The sequence below is a fragment of the Giraffa tippelskirchi genome, chromosome 1 (assembly GCF_054371585.1).
Source record: "Giraffa tippelskirchi isolate mGirTip1 chromosome 1, T2T-mGirTip1v1.2.pri, whole genome shotgun sequence".
Lineage (NCBI taxonomy): Eukaryota > Metazoa > Chordata > Mammalia > Artiodactyla > Giraffidae > Giraffa > Giraffa tippelskirchi.
In genome coordinates, this window is record NC_137275.1 from 59,339,539 (window position 1) to 59,363,171 (window position 23,633).

Below are 23,633 nucleotides of genomic sequence, written 5' to 3' on the forward strand. Positions count from 1 at the left end.
CCAGGGAAGTGCTTTAAAAGCCATACAAAAATATTACTCTGGTGAATTACTCAGAGTAATCAATCACTAATTCCATAAACTCTTCAAATTACCTGACACAGTATTTCTTACATTCCGAATAAAAGGTGGTCAGAAATCACCAATGAAATCATAAAGGTTCACATGTCTTAAGGGTCCAGACATCGCGCCAAGCACAGTATTTAGGCCGAGTCCATTCCCACACTTGGGCAAGGGCCTCCGAAGCAAGGCGCTACTTCACTGTGATTCTGAGTAGGGATGCTGCAGGGACAGATGTGGCACTGAGGAGTTCTGGGGTTTGCTTGATAGATGACGTGAGCGACACGACACACCTAACAGAGAACTTTAGAGACCAACGCCGCACACAGCTGCGGCAGCCCCGACTTTCTCTTGCCAGAATTCCGGCCCTGAGGTCTGAGATCCCGCGAGATCACGCTTCCTCCCGGAAGTGTGGTTGGGGCGGTGGAGCTTAGAGTCGGGTTCAGACACCCTCCCTGCCACTCTAGGCACCCAGGGCTTCCTAGCGCATTCTAGCTGGAGCCACAGTGACTCTTGGGACTCACCTGTCCGCTGCAGATTCCAGCTGTGCTGTTTGCCTTCCGGGGACATCCTGCACTCAACCCACCCTAGGTGACCACCAAGGTAGGGAGGAAAAAAAAAAGTATGTGTGCGTGTTATATTTTTGTTTTGTTTTGCTGTGGGTTTTTGTTTGTTTGTTTGGCCATGTTGCATTAGACTAATAGCTTTGACACTTTAGCCGGCATGGTAGCTTTGCAGTTACTTTTTGTGTTGTATGCAGTTAACTCCCGAATTAGTAGAAAAGTCCATCTCCAAACTGACTTTCCAAGGCTGAACGTATAGAATCTGGAAAATGTTTAGCTGGCCTGGCTTCACCAGTCCTAACTTTGAAACGTTCAACCAGATCTAGTCGTTTTGTTGCTCTTAGTCTCTGTGTGAGTTGCCTCCACCAACTATATACTCATTGTTTCAGGAAAATTAGATTTCATGATTGAAGATTTTCCATTAGCCCTTAGAATATCAACCAATGCAGTGACTTCTATGATTCTGGTATTCCAAACTAAGAACTTCTGACCCTAAACTATAGCAATAAACTCTGTGCACTCACTTTCACTAACTTGATACCATTTTAAAATTGTCTTTGTTTTTTACCTTCCATATTTGACTAAGTAAATAGAATTCAGATTGCTTATATCATTACTGGTTTCCTCACATGAGGTTGGGCCTTTTCTGTGATTTCAGTAATTAGTAAGAGTGAATTGGGCAGCTGCACTATATCACAGCATACTGGTATCTTCCATACAAATTTTTTTTTTTTTTAAGTTCTGGGGGAAAGTATTTTGGAATTTTGATAGGGAATGAATTGAATCTGTAGATTGCATTGGATATTATGAACCTTTTAACAGTATTAATTTTTCTAATCCAAGAGTATAGGTTACCTTTCCTTTTTCTGTGTTTTCTTCAATTAGTTTCATCAACATCTTATAGTTTTCAGTATACTCATCTTTTACCTCCTTGGTTAAATTTATTCCTAAATATGTTACTGTTTTTTATGCTATTATAAAGGGGATTTCTTTCTCAATTTTTCTTTTCAGAAAATTTGTTGTTGGTCAAACACAAACACAGCAGACTTTTGTGTGTTGATTTTGTATTCTGCAACTATACTAAATTTGTTTTTGGATGCGTAATTTCTGTAGACCTAATATGCAGAATGGTTAATACCGTATTCAATATTTGAAGTTTGCTGAGACTAGATCTTAGGGGCTCTCATCACACACATACTAGTTAACGGTTAAGTTTGGTGCAAAAGTAATTGCGGTTTTGCATTGTTGAACATTCCTATTTGATATTGGAATACGTTCTTACATAAATGTAGCTATGTTATACATCATTTTAATGTGCATTTCTTGGTTTCTTTATTTATGTTTTTCGCTGATGACATTCAGTCAGTCAGTCAGTTCAGTCGCACAGTCATGTCCAACTCTTTGTGACCCTATGAATCACAGCACGCCAGGCCTCCCTGTCCATCACCAACTCCCAGAGTTTACCCAAACTCATGTCCATCGAGTTGGTGATGCCATCCAGCCATCTCATCCTCTGTCGTCCCCATTTTCTCCTGCCTCCAATCCTTCTGAGCATCAGGGTCTTTCCCAATGATTTAACTCTTCACGTGAGGTGGCTAAAGTATTGGAGTTTCAGCTGATGACATTACTTGCTGCTTATTTTGTATTTATTTTATAGACTAGGGAAATGATGTTAGACAAAAAGTAAATTTGAATGATTTTTCTTATTCAAGTTCAAAAATGGGTCAGAAAGTGGCAAAGACAACTTGCAACATCAATGATGCATTTGGCCCAGGAACTGCTTACAAATGTACAGTGCAGTGGTGGTTTAAGAAGGTTTTACAGAGACGATGAGAGCCTTGAAGATGAGAAGAGTGGCTGGCCCTCAGATGTTGACAATGACCAATTGAGAGCATCATCAAAGCTTATTCTCTTAAAACTACACGAGAAATTGTCCAAGAACTCAGCGTCGAACATTCTAAGGTCATTTGGCACTTGAAGCAAATGGAAAAAGTGAAAAAGCTCAATAAGTGAGTCCCTCAATAGCTGACCACAAATCAAAAATATCTTCGTTTTGAAGTGTCTTCTCTTATTCTATGCAACAACAATGAACCATTTCTCATTTAGATTGTGACATGTGACGAAAATGGATTTTTATACGACAACCAGTGATGCCCAGCTCAGTTGTTGTACCGAGAAGAAGCTCCAAAATTTGTTGGGAGCCGTTCTGGAACTACTGCCGGATGACAAAGTCACGGCACCACTCAAGAAGAAACTGCGCAGTGGTTTCTCTCCAGGATCTGAACCTTCGCTCCTTTCTGCTTCTATGCTTCTGTTGTGGCTAGCTGTTTTTCTTTGTTGGCAGGATTTGAAGAGGCTCCTGTAGTGAGTTCATGAGAGCCCAGGGAAAAGAAAAATGATCCTCTGTCCCAAAGAAATATTCCCAAAATGATTAAGCCTACTGAGGTCCCTAGCTGATGGGTCCCTAACACTCAGCCAGGGAATAAGGCCATGTTCGTTTGGAAAACAAGCCCTAAGCCTATTGTGACCTGGCCTCATGAGGAGATTATTATTGATAACTGGAAAACTTGGGTTATGTATCAGAGAAAATTACAGAAACTAAGCCAATTACCTTTTCTCAAAAAGATTGGGATGCTAGAGATATTTGCACCCCCTAGAATCTAAGCATAGACAGAAAGAAATATGTGAATTTTATTGTAAATGGTTTCAAGGTAGATTGCAAAAGACTTATCCCTGACAGAAATAGTCTTGTGGTATGTGGGTAGATGGTAAACAGACCACCACTGACAATGGCTACACTATGAGAAACACTTGACCTTACATGCCGCTATAGTGCTTATTCGCTGAAGCAAGATGCTGTAGTCGCTGAAGTAGCAGGCTGTACGGAATAAGTAGCTGGAACAATATGATTCACGACATCATAGACCATGTTTTAGTAGAATTAAAAATAGGTTTTGGAGTAAACATGTAACAAAAATGTGACAAAGGACCAGGAAAAAACCTTCAACACATCTTAGAATCAGGGGATTTTGATCTGAACAGAAAAATATTGCAAGAGTCATTACGGAGAAAAACATGTGCTATGTAAGTAGAAACTAAAAGCAATAAACAGAGATTATCTTTGAACCTTCAAGAGACTCCGTATGATTCTTTGCTCTTGCTGACACCGTTCATCCCTTGGGTACTCTTGGACCTGCTGGAGCAGGACTCTGGCACAAAGTACTTCCCAAAGAAAACAAGTACCAAAAAAAGGTCATGGTTTGGTGACATCCTGTCAGTCTCATCCACTATAGCTTTCTGTGTGCGTGCTAGTTGCTTCAGTCATGTCGACTCTTTGTGACCCCGTGGACTGTAGCACACCAGACTTCTCTGTCCATTGGGTTCTCCAGGCAAGAATACTGGGGTGGTTTCCCAGGTCCTCCTCCAGGGGATCTTCCTGACCCAGGGATTGAACCTGGGTCTCTTAAGTCTCCTGCATTGGCAGACAGGTTACCACTAGTACCACTTGAGAAGCCCATAGCTTTCTGAATCCCAGTGAAACCATTACATCTGAGAAGTATGCTCAGGAAACGGATGAGAGGAACCAAAAACTGTGACACCTGCAGCCGGCATTGGTCTACAGAAGGGGCCCAATTCTCCACAACACCTGACTGCATGTCGCAACCAATACTTCAAAAGTTGAACGGATTGGGCTATGAAGTTTTGCCTCATCTGCCGCTTTCACCTGATCTCTTGCCAGCCAGCTACCTCTTCTTCAAGCATCTTGAAAACTGTTGACAGTGAAAAGGCTTTCACAACCAGCAGGAGGCAAAAATGTTTTCCAAGAGTTTGTTGAATCCTGAAGCATGGATTTTTATGCTACAAGAATAAACTTATTTCTTGTTGGCAAAAATGTGTTGATTTTAATGGTTCCTGTTTTGATTGATAAAGATATGTTTGAGCCTAGTTATAATGATTTAAAATTCATGGTCTGAAACTGCAGTTATATTTGCACCAACCTAATATGTGAGGTGTTATATATGTTAATTAACTTGATTGTGGTAATAATTTTGTAATGCATACATGTCAAATCATCAGGTTGTACTTTAAATATGTACAGTTTTATTTGTCAATTATTCCTCAATAAAGCTGAAAAATAACATTTTCCTTTAAATTATGAAATAAGAAAAAACAATTTAAAGTTTCTAATTTACTGCTTTTGCCCAGATATTTTACAATATATATAAATTGGAACATTCCTGTAAGAGAACCTTTTGAATCAGATTCATTAAAGCTTTCTAGGAATTGAAGTCTTTCAAATTCTGTTCAAATTCACAGAAAATGTATATATCACTTTATTTTGCTTCAATTATATCATTATGTCATCATATTCAGCATGAAGTAAAATGCCCAAATCTCAGATTTTGGCCTCCTGCTAAAAGAAAAAAATACTTACAAATACATAATTGCTTTACCAGCTAAAACACAGGTACATATTGCCATTTACTAAATTTGCATGGTAGGTGGTTATTCTTCCTTCTGTTAGTGCTTGGAGCTGTTTACAGACAGTAATAGAGATAAACTATTAGTAATTGCTCTTAAAATCAGCTATGTAATTTGGTGAGGTGGTGATGAAATAATAAGGGTTGATGAGCTATTTTGAGATCTTTTCATGTTGGACAAATGGTGGTTAAAAAAAAAAATAACACTAATGAAACCTGTTTAGATGACCAAATCTAGTGTCAAATGAAGGTATGTTGATGAAAACGTATTGACCTTGCTTTAGAAATGTGTGCAGTACTAATTAATTGAGAATTGTTTGGAAATGAGCTTTAGTAAAAACATTTTGTCCCAGATAAAACCTTACCTCATTAATGACCCTTTTATATAAAAAATATTTTACAGTTCCAGATGAAAATTTAATTGACTCCTTAGTAGCAATTGAAATATAGGTTTCAATAAATGGCTTTTACACTAAGTATTCCCAAACAGCCTCCTTGGATATGCCTTGACAAGTTTTTTCTCTTTTTGTCCCTTTTTCAAATATATTCCTCCTGCTAATTGCTAGTTTATTGTCTCCAAAGGACTTAGAATTTGGATAATAAAACAAAGCATAATTTTGCCAAATATAAAACACAGTTGGCTTTAAATAAGTGATGTGGAAGGTTCCCAGATTTATAGAGCATTGCACTGAGTGGACTTAGAAAATTTAATTTTTGCTTCTCCATGTGAATTTTGAATATTTATGAATTTATAAGTTCTTTCCAAGAACTGATGAGAACAGTTTAGTGAAAGTTAATATGCTCATTCTTATGATTCTGCAATCACTATTACAGATATTTTGTTGTTGATTACTTAATCATAATTACTTTGTGATTGAGGGGGTTACAGTTTCCTGCTTCACCTGTTTCAAAGTTCTTAATTGTATGCCAGATGTTGAGTGTTAAAGAATAATAGATATTGAATAATAGATATTGAAATAGATAATATTTATCATCAACAAAGACACACCCTTTCCTCTATCAGCCCTCTGAAATGGAGCCCAAATCAGTCTCATGTGTAGTTAAGCTGAGTTTAGTGTTTGTTAAAACTGTAGTTAAATTTAGATCAGCACTATCATCATAAGCTGTGAATATAGTAGCAGGAGTGTCCCTTCAGAAGGGATTAAAATCTGAGTGCAGCTGAGAGAGTTTCCAAAGATGACTGATCTCTCTCTCTCTCACTCTCCAAATATGTGTGTGTGTATCTCCTCTTGGTTATGTTTCTCTGGAAATTCCTGATGAACACATTACCTGTCAACCATCTATCTATATTGGTATTTGTATTTTTATTTTATTTCTCCTGCCACTGGAATGTAAGACTCACAAGGGCAAGAGTTTTTATATGTCTTGTTTATGGCTACATTTATTATTTGACAGGAGTCTGTAAAAAACAAAAATGCTTGAGACATTTTTGGCTTTAATAGTATAATTCATGTACATTCTTTTTGAAGCTTATTCCAGTTTATCTTTTGCTTGGTACTGTGAATTATCCAACTGTTGTCTAATTTTCTAATGTATTACTCTTAGCATATAATGTGTACAAATGGTGCACATTTGAAGTGCATCAAATCAGCGGGAAAGCTAATAAGGACAGCAAGTTCATATTACTAACAAACATAGAGCTGAAACACTGTTCCGAATGATTCATCTATCTGAATTTATGTGATTCTCATGACATTCCCATTTCACAGATGGAGAAATTGAAGTAGCTTCCCCAAGGTTACACAGTGGCTAAGATGTAGAGCAAAAATTTGAAGCCAGACATTCAGGCTCTGAAGTCCATAGTTTTACCACTATGCTGTATCATGACTAAATGTAACTTCTCCATGAGGTTGAATTCCCTTAGCAAGCAGAACTCAACTCCAAACGTGTTTTCTTACCTATTATTGTCCAAAGGTTATAGAAATTGTTTTACATTTAATTTAAACATGTATCTGGGGAAGACCTTGTTTTTCACTCAGGTGGCACATAAACCTTCTATCTTAATCAGTTCGGCTGCTGTAACAAAACACCATAGATTGTGTGGCATAAACACTATTTATTTCTCATCCTTCTGGAGGCTGGGGAGTTTATGATCAAGATGCTAGCAGATCTTCTGTCTGGTGAAGGTCTGCTTCCTTGTTTGGAGATGGCTGTGAGAGCTATCCTTAAGTGGCAGAGAGAACAGAAAGAAAGTGAGCTTTTCCTTGTCTCTTCTTCTGAGAGCACTAGTCTCATTCTTGAGGGTTCTGATCTCATTAACCTAATTACCTCCCAAAGGTGCCACTTCTTAACATCTCTGCATGGAGGATTATGGTTTCAACAGATGATTTTGAGAGGGATACAGACATTTAGAGCAAAACACCTTCCCTGACTTAGTAGTGACCTGATGAACCGTCAGACCAGTTTCTTGCTTGAGATTTTCAAATTCTTACAGTAATATTGTTTTGCCTGGTCTCCAAAGTGTTCACGTCTTTCCTTATTTAGCCTATATTAGCAAATATTTATCAAATGCCTATTATAAACCAAAAATCATTCTAGATGTAGAAATGTAAAATACTTTAGAAATATTAATATGAAACATCATCCCCCTTCAACACTTACCTCATAATATAACCAGAAGCTATTTCCTACTCTAGTCCTAAAAAGCCTACCTACAGTAAGTTCATTTTAGAAAGCTAGCTTAAAGGATATGGTTTCTATATATTTTTCCAAATAATTTAAGTTCTGTCACCATTTTATGGTTGACTCTAAAAGGTACACGCACTTAGTTACCATTATAACATTTCTAGTTTATGACTACATTCACTGAAAAAAAAAAATTATTCAAATTGTGTGCTTGACTTGTCAATGATTACTTCAGAAGATAGTTATATATAAATCCATTTCTGTCCATTTCCATTTTATATGTAATGTTTTTTAGAGCATGTTTATTGCTTTACTCAAAGTCCCTCCAGTACGTTAGGGTGAAGTAAAAATATAGATGTGTTTATATTGTGGAAAAAGCGTGAGTTTTGGAGTTAAGTATATGAGGGTCCATTTATCAATCTATATTGCAAGCCATAAAAATAATCTCATTACTTAGTAATCCTTCATTAATTTTTGGAAGGAAAATAAAAATAAAATGTGAGGTTTCGGGACAAGAATGTTCAGAGAACATTATACATAAAGTGGACAGTTGGAAACAATATATTGGTGTTATTGGAATAAGCAGTGTGATACAACTGTAACATGAAATACTATGTAGCCAGAAACATCTTATACAACATTTATAGGATAATAAAAAAGCAAGATATAAATTTTATATTATTTTGATGAAAAATCATTTCTGCTCCTTATATTTGGAAAGATTTGGAATTAAAAAATAATCAAGTGCATGATTGTTCCATGTACATTATTTCATTTGTATTTAAAACAGTTCTGTCACAGATGAATTATTTCTACTGTAAAACAAGAGAACTGATGTTTTCAGATGTTAACCAACTTTCTCAGTACAAAAAGGCTAATACAAAATTCTGATAAATTGAGCTCAGCTCAGTGCTAGGCCTAGTCTAAGTTAGAAAGGCTATGCCCAATTGGACTTGTACCTGCTTTGGAAAATTCTTCCTGTCTTAAATAAGATGAGTATGGGCTATGTCTGTATTACTTATATATGTTTATCTTACATTTTCTCCAAAGGACAAAAATGTCTCTTTTCCTTGAATTCAAAGTTTGGGGTTTTTTTTCACTTTTTGTCTTTTGATATGCTTTCATGTGTAGATTACACACTGCTTGGATTCAGAATTAATGTGCAGAATCTTAAATGTGCTTAGTTAAATTAATGTTCCTTCTTAAACATATTTGTCTCTAAATTGCACAGCCATTTTGCAAATAAAGGAAAACTTGGCTAAACTTTAGAAACTAGAATTGCAAGAGCAAACAAGCTCAATTTATTAGCTACAGCTGTGTCATAGGAGACAAAAAATGAACTTATTTCTCCCTTGAAATAGTCTAAAAATATGCTATACTTTACATATGCAAAACAAAGATAGTAAGAAAATGTATACCTCTGTCTGGCTTAAAAAATATACAAAGACAATCTCATACATACCATATTGGGATTGAATTAAGTATTGAAAGTGGAGTCCTGAGTAGAATGACATTTAAGTTAAGTCAAATTAATAAAGTTTGTGTTTTCCTAAAATTAGTTACTGTCGACCCTTGGAACTTCATATTTTGTTAGAAGTGTTGGTTTATAAGTTTTTCTCTCCTGCCAGACTATAGATTTCTTCAGGGTCAAGATCCTGTTTTACTACTATTTGTATTCTTTGCATTTCTACAGACCATCTGGGAGAATTTGAGTGAGTTTTAAGAAGGAATCAGTGTAGAGTAGAGGAAATTTAGTAATTGATGATAGGATTGTTGATACAAAATGGTGAGAGTATTTTATATTGTAGGAATTTGTTTTGCTTTTGTTCTTCGCTGTTGGATACACAGAGTGAAACCATTTTCCTGTATTTCTAAAAGTATTCCTTGTAGAAAATCAGATATTATTATGAAACCAGCATATAACTTCTATAGTTTCTGAAAGTATGCCTTTTTTGATAACTCTCATTTGATATCTCCCTTTGGTATTAATGTGGGAAATATGCTTTGTGTAATTGAAAAATTTTTCTACTTGGCCTTTCAATTTATGATCATACTCTGTCTAATGCTGAAGGAAGGCTCAAATGAAGAGGCAGTGTGCTATAACTGAATATGTACAAACCTCAAAGTAGTAATGTCATAAGACCTAAGTTCCTGAAATAGATTCAGCAAAAATCACAGTTTATTGTTATATGTTTTATTTAATTTTTTTATTTGTTGAAACCCTGAAGAAAAATACTGCAATAGAGTAGGCAGCCTCATATTTGTTTAAATCATTTATTCAACAGGCATTTTTCTTCTTTTTTTTTTTTTCTTATAAATTTATTTATTTTAGTTGGGGGCTAATTACTTTACAATATTGTAATAGTTTTTGCCATACATTGACATGAATCAGCCATGGGTTTACAACTTCTGCAGCTGAATTCCCGAAAAATAAATGACCCAATCAAAAAATGGGCCAAAGAACTAAACAGACATTTCTCCAAAGAAGACATACAGATGGCTAACAAACACATGAAAAGATGCTCAACATCACTCATTATTAGAGAAATGCAAATCAAAACCACAATGAGGTATCATTTCACACCAGTCAGAATGGCTGCTATCCAAAAGTCTACAAGCAATAAATGCTGGAGAGGGTGTGGAGAAAAGGGAACCCTCTTACACTGTTGGTGGGAATGCAAACTAGTACAGCCACTATGGAGAACAGTGTGGAGATTCCTTAAAAAACTGGGAATAGAACTGCCATATGACCCAGCAATCCCACTGCTGGGCATATACACCGAGGAAACCAGAATTGAAAGAGACGCATGTACCCCAATGTTCATCGCAGCACTGTTTACAATAGCCAGGACATGGAAGCAACCTAGATGTCCATCAGCAGACGAATGGATAAGGAAGCTGTGGTACATATACACAATGGAATATTACTCAGCCATTAAAAAAAATACATTTGAATCGGCATTTTTCTTCTTTAGGTATACAGCACTGTCCTAGCATGTACCTACAAATATAATCTTGGAATTTCATTAGATAACTCTAATGCCTTATTCTAGGATAGAAAAATATTGGCATAAAGTATTAATTTAAGAAAACTTTGCTGTTCAGAAATTAATTTGCTGAAGAATGGTCATTGGGTCCATTAAAGTTAAAGTTAAAGTTAAAGTTAAAGAGAACAGAAGGAAAAATATCATTAGTTGATATTATTGTTAGTGGTACTAACTAGTATCTGAGAATGCAGTCAAATAGTTTCATAGAAAAGAGATGAATATAAACAGGAGGGTAAAAAAGATTAGATATCTGAGAAAAAGGAAAGAAAGGCATGGAAAGAGAAAAAAATGAGAGTATATGAAGAAAGGGCACCTAGGGTCACCATTATGATTTTGGAATCTCATTAACGATATCAAGCCAGCACTTAATATTCCCACCCACCACCTGCCTAAGTGTTAAAGCTTGTCCAATCTCTGTTTATAAACAAGGGTTACAATTTAATGTCAAAATTATATTTCAGTTTATTTTTATGAGAAGTTCTAGAAGCCAGCAAAAATCAACCCTTCTGAAGTTATAGAAGATATCTCTAAACTATCATGGTGCACTTTCCCCCTGAGCTAGGATATGGCCTATGTATGTATCCATTGCATGAAGCCTTAAAATAACCACAACCAAAGAAGGCTAGTGTACTAGGGATAAGATCAGCAAAAGATGAGGGACCAGACCTTATGATTTTTACAGCAGATAGGCTTTCCTCTGATTGAAATGGAAAATCACTGGAGGCTTTTGATCAGTAACATTATATGACCTATATTGAAAAGACTCCTTCTGGCTACACAGTTGAAAGCATATTATAAAGACACAGAAAGGAACATGAACAGTTTGGAGACTGTTGTAAATATCCATGCAGAGGATAATGAGGGCTATAGTTGCTTAAACCTGAGTGGAGCAGTAAAGGGTGAGGAGTAGATACATTTTGAAGATAGAAACAACAGTGGTGATGGGACTGGATGTGGAATGTGAGTAAGAAAGAAGAGTCTAGGATAATTTCAAGATTTTAGGCCTACCTGGAAGATAAAGTGACATCAAATTAAAATCAAGAGGACTAGAGATAGGGCACATTTAGAATGGTGTACAAATCAGAATAGGCAGTGTTGTGGTAACAAACAACTCTAAAATCTTAGGTGCCAAAAACAATGAAAATTCTTTTATAGCTATGGTACATTGCAAAGAAAATTGACAACAAAGTTTCTGTCTGAGAGGGGCTCATGCTGACTAAGGCTCCATGTTGATGCTTGATTTAATAGCTACTGTGGCTAGGTACATTGAATCATGTACTAGATCCTAAAGCTTCTTTCCAGAAATCAAACTCATAACTTAACACTCAGTTATTCATTTGCCAAAGTGGGTGACATGCCCACATTTATATTTAAAAAAGAAGCTAGAGATACGTTTTTACCATGGATGCCAAAGGTGTAAACTGGACATATTTTGGGAGTAGCACTTAGGATTCTTCAGAAGACATTTAATGTGCCAAGTTTGTCATTCTTATTATAAATCCAACTGCTGCTGCTAAGTCGCTTCAGTCGTGTCTGACTCTGTGCGACCCCTTAGACGGCAGCCCACCAGGCTCCGCCGTCCCTAGGATTCTCCAGGCAAGAATACTGGAGTGGGTTGCCGTTTCCTTCTCCGGTGCGTGAAAGGGAAAAGTGAAAGTGAAGTCGCTCAGTCGTCTGACTCTTAGCGACCCCATGGACTGTAGCCTACCAGGCTCCTCCGTCCATGGGATTTTCCAGGCAAGAGTACTGGAGTGGAGTTGCCTGTATGGGTATAGATTTCAGGAGAAGGATCTGGATTAATCATTTAATTAAACATTTAAAGCCATAATCTTGAGAATCAAATGCACAGGGGGAAGAGTATTAGGCCTAAACCATACAATATACAAAGATGAGTGGTCAGGAAGGTGAAGGAGAACAAATAAAGGAAACTAAAAAAGTGTACCCACTGAGCTTGGTAGAATAGAAACCAAGAGAAAATGTCCCCAAAGCCAAGAGGATAAAATAATTCAGGAATGAATGAGTGACCATTTATGCTTAATACTGATAATAATGAAATTGAACTCAATGACTGGACTTAGTACTGTGAAAGTTATTGAGGACTTTAAAAGGGAATTTTTCTTTAAAGTGTTATAAAAAAAATGCCTGATTACAACAGGCATTAAAAGAGATGTTCAAGAAATAATATTGTGACGGTGATTTTAAGAGTTTTGATACAAAAGAAGAAATACCTAGAGAAAGAATAGGGTCAATGAGGGTTTTTCCTCTCTTAACTTCTTTTTTAAGATGAGTGATTTTAAATATGTTTCTATGCTGATGAAAATGACATGGCAGAGAGGGAAAAATGATGATGCAGAAGAATATTTCATGTTTCCTTAAGAGTAAAGTAGAAATTGCATGCCTTTGATTGAGCTAATTTTGAAGTTTTAATGCCTTCAGCATTATCACACTGTTTTTCTCTCTCCATTTCTCTTTTGTGTCATGTAGAGGGAAGGAAAAAACTCTCATTAGGTCACGAGGAATCTTTTATCTGTTGGATACCATTGCAGAAGTAGACTGAAGAGCAGATTCTTAGGAAAATTTCTTGAAAAAAAAAGTTATTGTAAGATGTATTTGTACAAGTGGAAGGGCTTTGCATGCCAATATATGAGAAATTTTTGTCATATTCCAGGGATAGAACTAATTGGACTGACACACTCCAGTATTCTTGCCTGGAGAATCCCAGGGACGGCAGAGCCTGGTGGGCTGCCGTCTGTGGGGTCGCACAGAGTCAGACACGACTGAAGCGACTTAGCAGCAAGAGTGATTTAGGAAAGTGAAAGTCACTCATTCGTGTCTGACTCTTTGTGACCCCATGGACTCTGTGGAATTCTCCAGGCCAGAATACTGGAGTGGGTAGCCTTTCCCCTCTCCAGGGAATCTTCCCAACCCAGGGATTGAACCCAGGTCTCCTACATTGCAAGTGGATTCTTTACCAGCTGAGTCACAAGGGAAGCCCAAGAATACTGGAGTGAGTAGCCTATCCCTTCTCCAGGGGATCTTCCTGACCCAGGAATTGAGCCAGGGTCTTCTGCATTGCAGGCAGATTCTTTACCAACTGAGTTATCAGGGAAGCCCGTGATTTAGGAAAGAAAATTCAAATAACATCCTAGAAATAGACTAAACTGTAATTTCCAGTTAGCTGGGATTTTTAGAAAGGGATGGTATGGTGCAAACGTTGTCATATATTGGCTCTGCTGCTGCTGCTGCTGCTGTCACTTCAGTCATGTCCGACTTTGTGCAGCCCCATAGACGGCAGCCCACCAGGCTCCCCCATCCCTGGGATTCTCCAGGCAAGAACACTGGAGTGGGTTGCCATTTCCTTCTCCAATGCGTGAAAGGAAAAGTGAAAGGGAAGTCACTCAGTCGTGTCCGACTCTTAGCGATCCCATGGACTGCAGCCTACCAGGCTCCTTCGTCCACGGGATTTTCCAGGCAAGAGTACTGGAGTGGGGTGCCATTGCCTTCTCCTATATTGGCTCTACTAGATCCTTTCTCTGCCCTGCTCAGCCACAAGTGGGGCTGACTCCTGTGGTTACATTACCTGGACACTTTTGCCAGTGGGGCCAGTAGAAGTTGTCAGCAAGAAATAAGTGGGCAGATAGAGATCACCACTCCCTCAACAGTTTCAGGTACCTCCTCAACTCTACCAACCCTCAGTAGTTTTTAGTCCACAGTTCTAACACTCACCAGGTCTCTCCCCAGTCCCTCCTCTGGCCCATTCAATTCTTTCTACTACTGTAGATTCCTGGGGCTTCAGCATCTCTTTATGCTTCATTCAGCCTTGTTCATACTGTATAAATAGTTCATTTATTTAAGTCTTTTCATTTGAATTATCTGGATGTGATTCAGTATAAATTCAGGGATAGTATCTTTAAATATTTTACAGGACAGATTGTATAGTTGACATATGTTGTAGTTGACATGTGTTATGCTCAAGTCACTGTCATTATTAATTTTGATGCCCCTATTGTTCCTAATTTGGCCAGTGGGAGCCCATTTAAGTTGGCTTCTGCATCTGTTTGGTGCATACTCTCCAGTTTTTGAGTTCTGCCTTCTTTCTGGTACAGTAACACATTTTGGGTACACTGTGTTTTTTTGCCTGCCCCGGTACTAGAATTGACCATTTCTCTAAGGATCCTGGTTCCTTAATGATGGGAGATAATATCTTAAATTAAATCAAGGTGTTAAATGTGCTTCTTTTAGAGATATCATTGATTTTTTGGGCTGTTTCTCAGCTCTTAGCCCTTAAGAAATGCACATATTTATGAATTGTAAATTAATACTAACACTTCTAATTCTAATTGAACACAACATGGTCCTTTTGGCTTATTTCCTTTCATATTTATTAGTCCTTTCTTTAGAGGAACTTATTCTAGTAAAATTGATTAGTCTGCTGAGTTTACCTGGTGAGCAAGCATAAGTCTCTGTTCTGTTTTTGAAATCACTAGAATTGAGATGCTTTCTCGATCATAGATTGTTGTTGTTCAGTCACTAAGTAATATTTGACTCTTTTCAACCCCATGGACTGCAGCACACCAGGCTTCTTTGTCCCTCACTATCTCCCAGAACTTACCCACGTTCATGTCTATTAAGTTGGTGATATCATCCAATCATCTCATCCTTCACTGCCTTCTTTTCCTTTTGCCTCAATCATAGATAGGCTCTCTTCTAAAAATATATCTCATGTTAAAGAATCTTGCATCATGAAAATACAAATTTTATTTACGCAGTGATCACATACTCAATTTTATGATAAGACTAACCAAATACACTTTCTAAGGAAGGGTATTGTCAGTCTTTATGAAAAGCAGTTTGAAGACTAATATAAGAATCTGTGCAAAGAACATTGAGGCTCACGGTACTTATTAGCTTAAGGTAAAACAATGGGAAGAAGTGAATGCATGTGAAGATAGAAATATAATGATTAGTTATGGACTTACTGATGAATAGTTAATAAAGAGAAGGGTTTAGGATGATTTTAGTATTTTACCTGTGAAAAAACTAGAAGAATGAAGTTTGACTAAACTAAAATGAAGATGACTGAAGAAGGAGCATATTTAGTCAGTCAGAACAGAGTGAGTTATACTGTGGTAATGAAAAATTCCAAAATTCCAAGGGCAAAAACAACAAAGATTTATTTTTTATGGTGCTTTATCTGACTGCAGAGTCCTTGCCAGATAGGATCTTCTTATAATCCCTTTTAACAAGCAAGAACTTTTTTCATTTCAAGGTTTAATGTAACCCACCCCTCTGGTGAGTTAGAAAAGTCACCCATTGCTTGGCAGACACTCCTTGTATTTCTTAGAGTTGGCACAATGAAGAGTTAGTGACCTGAGAATATGCTTGTATGTTTCTTTTGCAAAGTTCTGCTTTTTTCATTCCTATGAAACTTTTGCTCTTCCTTTTCACTGTACCCTTTCTTTTTATAATCAACTTTTGATTCTTACAGACTAGAAATTATGAGACAAATGTGTTTATTAAAATAGGTAATAGATATATGTCTCTAGACTCTAAGTAGGTCCCTCTTTTGTGAGGTAAACATATGACTTGTGTAATAGCTGTTTGACCTATGTATACTTCGATGGATACATTTTTCTTTTAAGTAATTAAATTTCCAGGTAATATGTACTTAGGTATTATTAGTTGCAGGAAGAGAATGAGACAAAGGAATAGTGAATGTAACATAAGAAGAATCAGGATATATTAACTTTTCTCTTGCTGTGTAATAATTTATCACACATTTTGATTTGACACCACCCACTTATGAATTCTCAGTTTTGTAGGTGAGAAGTCCTATATAATATTGCTGGGTTCTCTGTTCATGGTTTCACCAAGCTGAAATCAAGCTGAGCTCCTTTCTGGAGGCTGACAGAAAAGAGTTGACAACTCAGAATCCAAGCTTATTCTCCTTAGCAGAATTCAGTTCCTTGCATTTAAATGATTGTGTGGGCCTCATTTCCTTGTCAGTCTTCAGCTGGGGGCCACTCTTAACTCCTGGAGACTGCCCACATCCCCTACCTTGGGGCATCCCCAGTCATCAAGCCAGCAAAGGCATATCAAATCCTTCTTGTGCTTTAAATCTCTTACTTCCTCCATCTCTGACCTTTAGACCTGGGTTAAAGGGCTCAGGTGATTAGGTCAGGCTTACCTACAGAATCTCCCTGTCTTAAAGTCAGTCATTACAGGACATTAACTACAATTGGCAAATCACTTTTGTCAAGCTTTAACATAGTTTCAGGAGTGATATCTCTTAATATTCACAGGTTTCATCCACACAAGGGGAAGAGCTTATACAAAGTTGAGTATAATTTGGGATTACCATGGAATTCTACCTCCCACCTAAGTGCTCTTGAAAATATTAAGCAATCCTTGTTTTCTACATAAAATAAATACCTTATGTAAATGAAATGTCTGTTTAGATTTTAATGAATCACTTTAGATATTTTATCCTTGAGAATAAAATTTTAGGTAAATTGTCCTAACATTTAAAGAAAAAGAATGAGGCATCAAGGAGAAAAATGCATAAAACAAAAGACTGTTCTGAACTAAAAAGAGTAACCATTGAGATTGGTATATTTATGAGAAAAGCCACTCAAATCAAAGTAGGACGTTCATGCATTGATTGTTAAAATGAATAAAGAAATGATTTGAGTCCATTAGCTTATTAATCAAAGTCCATTGTGTCTCAGAGGTTAAAATTGAACCATGTTCTAATAAGAATTTTTAAGAGTTCTGTCCTCTGATAGGATATGAAGACAAAGCCTTTTGCTAATAGAAAATGTCTGGAATTCTGATTAGATCAAGAGCGGCGCCCCTTAAGATAGTTTCAGGGTAAATTGAATGGTCCAACCTCCATTTCTCTCCCAGTGACCAGGTGGTGCTTGACAATGATAGGGTTAGCCTAGGACAGAACAAAAGGAAATTAAAAATATCAATGTCACAGATTTGTGGTTTCCAGAGGCCAATCTAAACCTTTATAAATCATCAGTGTAAGATTGAGCTGTTGTTCTGGGAAATATCTTAGGTCAAAATTGCATACACAAGCTCCTATAAATACTCTCAGAATATTTATTTCTCTTGCTGTATACTCATTTCTTAGCCTCTAAAGGGGAAATAGCATACCCTTACATTGGATGCCTTCCTGAGTGGCCGGAAGCTGCAGCTCTGTGCACAGTAACCACAAACAGCAAGCAACCCCATTAACTACTCAATCTGATTATTAACCTCTAAAAATAAACGCAGGTTGGAAAGCTTATTTCCCCCCTAACAAAGGGAAATAGAAATCAATAATGACTTAGATTCTATTTGTGAACTAAAATGTTCAAGCTGCTGAATAAAATGTGTCACAATATGACAGGGTAAACACACACATGCACACACACACACACACACACACACACACACACACACTTGTTGGAAAGGCTTGTGAAAAAACAAGAATTCCATTTGATCAACATTGGCCTTCTTGAAATGATAATAAACGTCAACAAGGACCTGAAAAAAAGAATAACAGAGAAAGGATGAAAATGTTTGTTGAGTACTTACTGAATATACCCATAAACTCTCTTAGATGCTTTCACATGCTCGTTTATAGGATAGAAACTGAAGTTTTGATGTTTAATAGTATGAACAGTAAAGTCACTACTTTAATAATTAAATTTCAGCTCTTCCAGCAATTTGGGCAAGTGATAGATTCTCTATATGCTTTTCTTACTTTATCTGGAAAATAGAAATAAATTACCGACTTTATAATATTTTTGAGACAATGAGATATTTAAAATGATGATGTGGTGGTGGTGATAATAATGACCTCCTTTTATCCTCAAAAGCCCATAGGTATCTGGCTTCCTGTCCAGGATGTAGAGAGCTGTAGCATTACTCTCAAGCTCTAAACAACTACTATCAATTTATGACTATGACTGAACACAAGAGAGAGTTGAGGTTGCAGAGCCAGTGACTGCCAGAGCAGTCATGTACTGCAGGGAGTGAGAGGATTTGAGCACCATCTCACTTGAAATAAACATAACTGGATAACAATAAAGAGAGTGCAACTGGAAGAAATGACAATTGAATAATGTCAACTATTGGCAGATGAGATAGTCTGAAACTCTGAAGACTACAGATATTGGGGGGTAGCTATACATTCTCTCAGGGTCTCTGTCTGTAAAGCCCACCAAACATTCATTAAAAAGATTGAAAAAGAAATTTCTATTGCAATGCTGACCTCAGGGAGGTGAAGCTGTTGCTGCTGCTAAGTCACTTCAGTCGTGTCCGACTCTGTGCGACCCCATAGACGGCAGCCCATCAGGCTCCTCTGTCTCTGGGATTCTTAGGCAAGAATACTGGAGTGGGTTGCCATTTCCTTCTCCGCACGGAGATGAAGAGCAATGGCCATATAAGCATGTGAGGGTCAAGAAACTTCATCTAAATCCATTTTCTCCTATTTCTAAAAGAAAAAAAAAAATGTTAATGTGTACATGGGGTGGAGAGCAACCATCACTGCTGCTCTTAGTTGAAAACTGATTGCAGCTCAGAGAGGGAATTGGCAGGGAAAAGCCTACTTCTGGGGAAGGGGCTTCCTTTGCTGAGCTCACAGCGATAGTGGCAGAAAAACAGCAGGACTGAAAAGCCACAGTCTCATACCTCAGGGACGTGACATATGCCCAAGAATAAGGCTTAATAAAAATAAATGTTCATCCCCTACCACCAGTCAAAGAAGTTTTCAATAATATGTAACTTCAGAGTATTGCTGAGAGAGTATCAAAAGAAGAAAAACATGCAAGACAAGCCAATAGAATGACATCTTCAAAGTGAAAAAGGGAGACAAAAAATAAACCTGTCACCCCTGGTACTTTAAGTAGATTACTTTAAGTAATCTAGTAAACAAAAGTGTCTTTCAAAAATGAGACTTTCTGAAATGAAAACTAAGGAAATTGAAAGTTAAAGGAAGTTCTTCAGCTTGAAAGAATATAGTAGACTTAAATGTTGTTGTTGTTGTTCAGTCATTCAAACAGTCAGTCTGACTCTTTGCGACCGCATAGACTGCGGCATACCAGGTCTCCCTGTCCTTTGCCACCTCCTGGAGCCCGTTCAAACTCGATAATGTGGGACTATGCAAAGAAATAAATAGCACTGGAGAGGATTTAGAGGGAAGGAAAATTTAGTTCTGTGGCTTTAAAAAAAAATTAAAGTCCTTAAAGATAATTGTCCAATACAAAAAATACTAGCAGTATGCTCTATGTTAGTATGTGTAGAAGTAAAACAGCACAGTAAGTTGGGTCGTGGAATTGGGAAATATTCTGGTAAGGTTCTTAACTACTAGAAAGTAATACAATACTAACTTGAAGTTAGGCTCTAACTGCAATATACATGGTAAACTTTAGTACAGTGACTTTTTAAAAAGATGTATAAACAGCAGGTTGATGAACTAGTATAGCAGCTTTGTCCTTAGTAGCCAAATATTAGAAACAAATATGATGTCTTTCAACCAGTGAATGGATACACAAACTGTGGTATGTGCATACAATGGAATACATGAAATGCTACTTAGCAATGAAAAGGAATATTTAGAAATTGCAATAAACTTTGATAAATACTTTAAGCACTGAAATTCACCCCCTTCAAAAGGGCTTTAAATTTCATAAGTCTACTAAAAAAAAAAAAAAACTACTCTTAATCCCTCTTTCCTTTCTTTTATTTTTTTAAAGAACAGATACAAATCTTTGAGTTTCCTTCTATGAGCATATTTTTGTAGAGCTTGATATATAATTTTCTGTTGCATATGATATTACTTGTAAATGTTATAATACAAGTTAATGTTTGTACACACACACATATACACAAGGATTTGAACTGCACAGGCCCATTGGTGCATGGATTTGTTGGGGGAGTGTGTAATTTCCCCGGTTCTGTCTCGCCACAGCAAAAATTTGAAGCAATGGACGGACCAGTGTTATAGCTCAGTTTCACTTAGAAAGCAAAGGAAAATACATCCTCGAGGCATGAGGGCGGGTCGACCCAAAAGAGAAGAGAGGCCTCCAGCTCAATTTTGGCTCCTCTTTTATATGTTTTTTCTTCTCCCCCTGAGTCTGCCCTATGTAAGTTGGGCTAGCCAAGAGGGCTGTTTGTTTTACCTGAGGTCCTCATTCCAGTCCTCAGACCTTCCTTTGTTCTATTTTCATGAGCTTTTCCCTTCTTTGTCTTTTAGCCACCACCATTTTGGACTCCTTTTTCCTATTTTAACTACCTAATATTCCCCCCTCAAGAGATGGGAGGCCCAATTATTTGGGAATAAGGGTGTCCTGGTCTCTCTGGCTACTTCTTGCTGAACTGAGGTGGCAAGGGGCTTTGGGCCTCCCCCTCTTGCTAGTCTCAAGCCTCAGAATCCTTATAGCAATGTCCATCTAAAGTTGAGTGATATTTTCCATGGTCAGCTGTAGTCTTATATATCCTTGTTGAACTGGCACTGCATATTGTAGCTTGTTGACTTGGGCAGAGACAAAATGGGTTGGACAATTGATAATACATGGAACAATCATAAGCAGCATCAATATGGTGATAACAAGGATTAGGAGGGGCATTAGCCAACTCCAAGTTCCTCTTCGCCAGGAGAAGGATCCCCCAGAGATTGTAGCTACCCCAAGATCTCTCCAGCTCATTCTTTGAGATCCTGTAGGATCTGAATGTTTTTAGACTTTCTTTTACTTAGCTGGAGGTATTTACCCAGAAACAACATGTCTCATTCAAGATGGCTCAAGTCCTTCCTTGTTCAGGGATCAGGAGATCTATCTCTTGTCTATTTTGGAGTACAACCCCTGCCAAGCTGTGTTGGCTCTTTAGAGCTATCCTGAGAAATCTTATCCCCAGAAATTTGATTTTGGGCATGTTCATTAGCGTGACACTTGTTTGTAGTCCTGAATAAGTATCTGAGAGCTCCCAGGGGCTCACAGATGTATTGAGTGTCCTCTTGTTTTCTTCCATGGCTTGACTTGTGAGTAGTGAATCAAGGAGTCATGTCCTGGTACTTTGACTGCTGTGGGGGTAGAAAGTATTACAGGGTGGGGGCCTTCCATGTGGGCTGTAGTTGAGCCTTTGGGTACCCATCTTTCCAGACTTTAATTAGGACTTGAGTCCCTGGAGCATATAGTGGTGGTCCTTTAGAATCCTTTGGGTCCTGGTTGACACCCCACAAGCATATATCTTGTTGGAATTGTCCAATGACCATGGTATAAGACTGGAGGGTCTGAGCCTCTGGATCTAGGAAGAGTCATTGACATAAACAAAAGTTCTCCCATATAGCACCTCATAAAGACTAAGACCAACCTGTTCCTTATAAGCAATATGGGTATGGAGGAGAGCCAAGGTAAAGCCTTCTTCCATCCCAGGGAAGGTCTCCTGGGTAATCTTTTTTATCGCTTATTTTAAGAATTGGTTGGCTCTTTCTATTTTTCCTGAAAACTGAGGCCTCCAGGCACAATGAAGATAATAAATAATGCCCAATGCTTTAGAGACCCCTTGGGTGACCTTAGAAGTAAATGATGTCCCATTGTCACTTTGTAATGACCTGGGAGGACCAAATCTCGGAATGATTTCATGGAGGAGCAGTTTTATTACCACCTTCTCAGTCTTCTCAGTTCAGGTGGGAAAGCCTTAAATCCACCCTATGAATGTATCTGTCATGAATAACTTGGAGTCAGTGTAAATGGATACTCTTTTACCTTTTCCCAGCTCTAAAGCTCAAGTCGGGGCTATGAGCTCAGGTAATTGGGCTGAAGTACCTGGTGGCAAAGGTTTAGGCTCTGTGGTCTCAAAATTGGAGACTACTGCATATTCAGCTCTTCTTTTTCCATCCAAGACAAAGCTGCTTCCATCAGTGTACCAGATTTCCTCAGTATTGGTCAGAGGGTCTTCTGACAATCCCTCTCAAGGTTTTGTCCAGTAGTCTAAGGTTTCTAGGCAAGAGTGAAAGGGGAGAGAGCCTTCGGGGGTGGCAGGAGGGTGGCTGGGTTAAGAACCTCACAAGAGGATATAGTCAGGCCTGGATTTTCCATTAGCACTACTTGGTATCTGAGGATTCTTTGATCAGACATCCATAAATGGCCTCTCCCATTTAGGAGTCGTTTCACTTGGTGGCTGGTAAAAATAGTTTATTTGCCCCCCAAAGAGAGTTTTAAAGCATCTTCTATTGGGACTTCAATAGCTGCAAGATTTTGAAGGCAGGAAAAGATCTCTTCTCAATAAGGGAATAGGACACTCAGGGACCACCAGAAACTGGTGGGAAAATATTTGTCCATCCCAATAACAAAGAAGTGCTTGGGTGAACCTTTTGTAATTGTTTTTCCTATAGCACCCAAAATGGTATAAGTTTGGGAGGAGAAGGCTCTGGAGTAGGAGGTCAGGACAGAGTAGGTAACCCCTGTGTCAACCAAGAAATTCTTGGACCTACCTGCCACATCCAGTTGCACTCTTGGCTCCAGCCCAGTGATGGTTATCTGTAACAGGCGGACTGACTGGAGTGGGCTGCTTCAGTCCTGTTGAACCATCATGAGGGAAGGCTTGGCGCTTGACCTTGAGGCTCTTGGGTCCCAAGGGCAAAGTGCCACCCAATGTCCAAATTGATGGCATTTGTAGCAAGCCATTTTAGGAGACTTGTCACAGTTTGGATACTCTTTGGCCCAATGTCCTGCCTATCTACAGATTAGGCATTTGCATCATGCCTTGTCCTTCAAAGACTTGGGGATTGCCATAGGGCTTCCCTGGAGGGCGGCCAGCATCTGGGCATGCCTTGTCTCTTTCCTTTT

The 23,633-nt window shown here is 38.0% G+C and overlaps 1 long non-coding RNA gene across 1 annotated transcript in view; it reads left to right on the forward strand.

The window, feature by feature from the left end:
- Positions 1-461: 461 nt before the first annotated feature.
- The window catches only part of LOC145521151 (uncharacterized), a 229,621-nt gene continuing 206,449 nt past the window's right edge, over positions 462-23,633 (forward strand). Inside the window, exon 1 of the long non-coding RNA XR_014065183.1 lies at positions 462-660. This is a non-coding gene — a long non-coding RNA (uncharacterized LOC145521151). The remainder of the gene's footprint in view (positions 661-23,633) is intronic.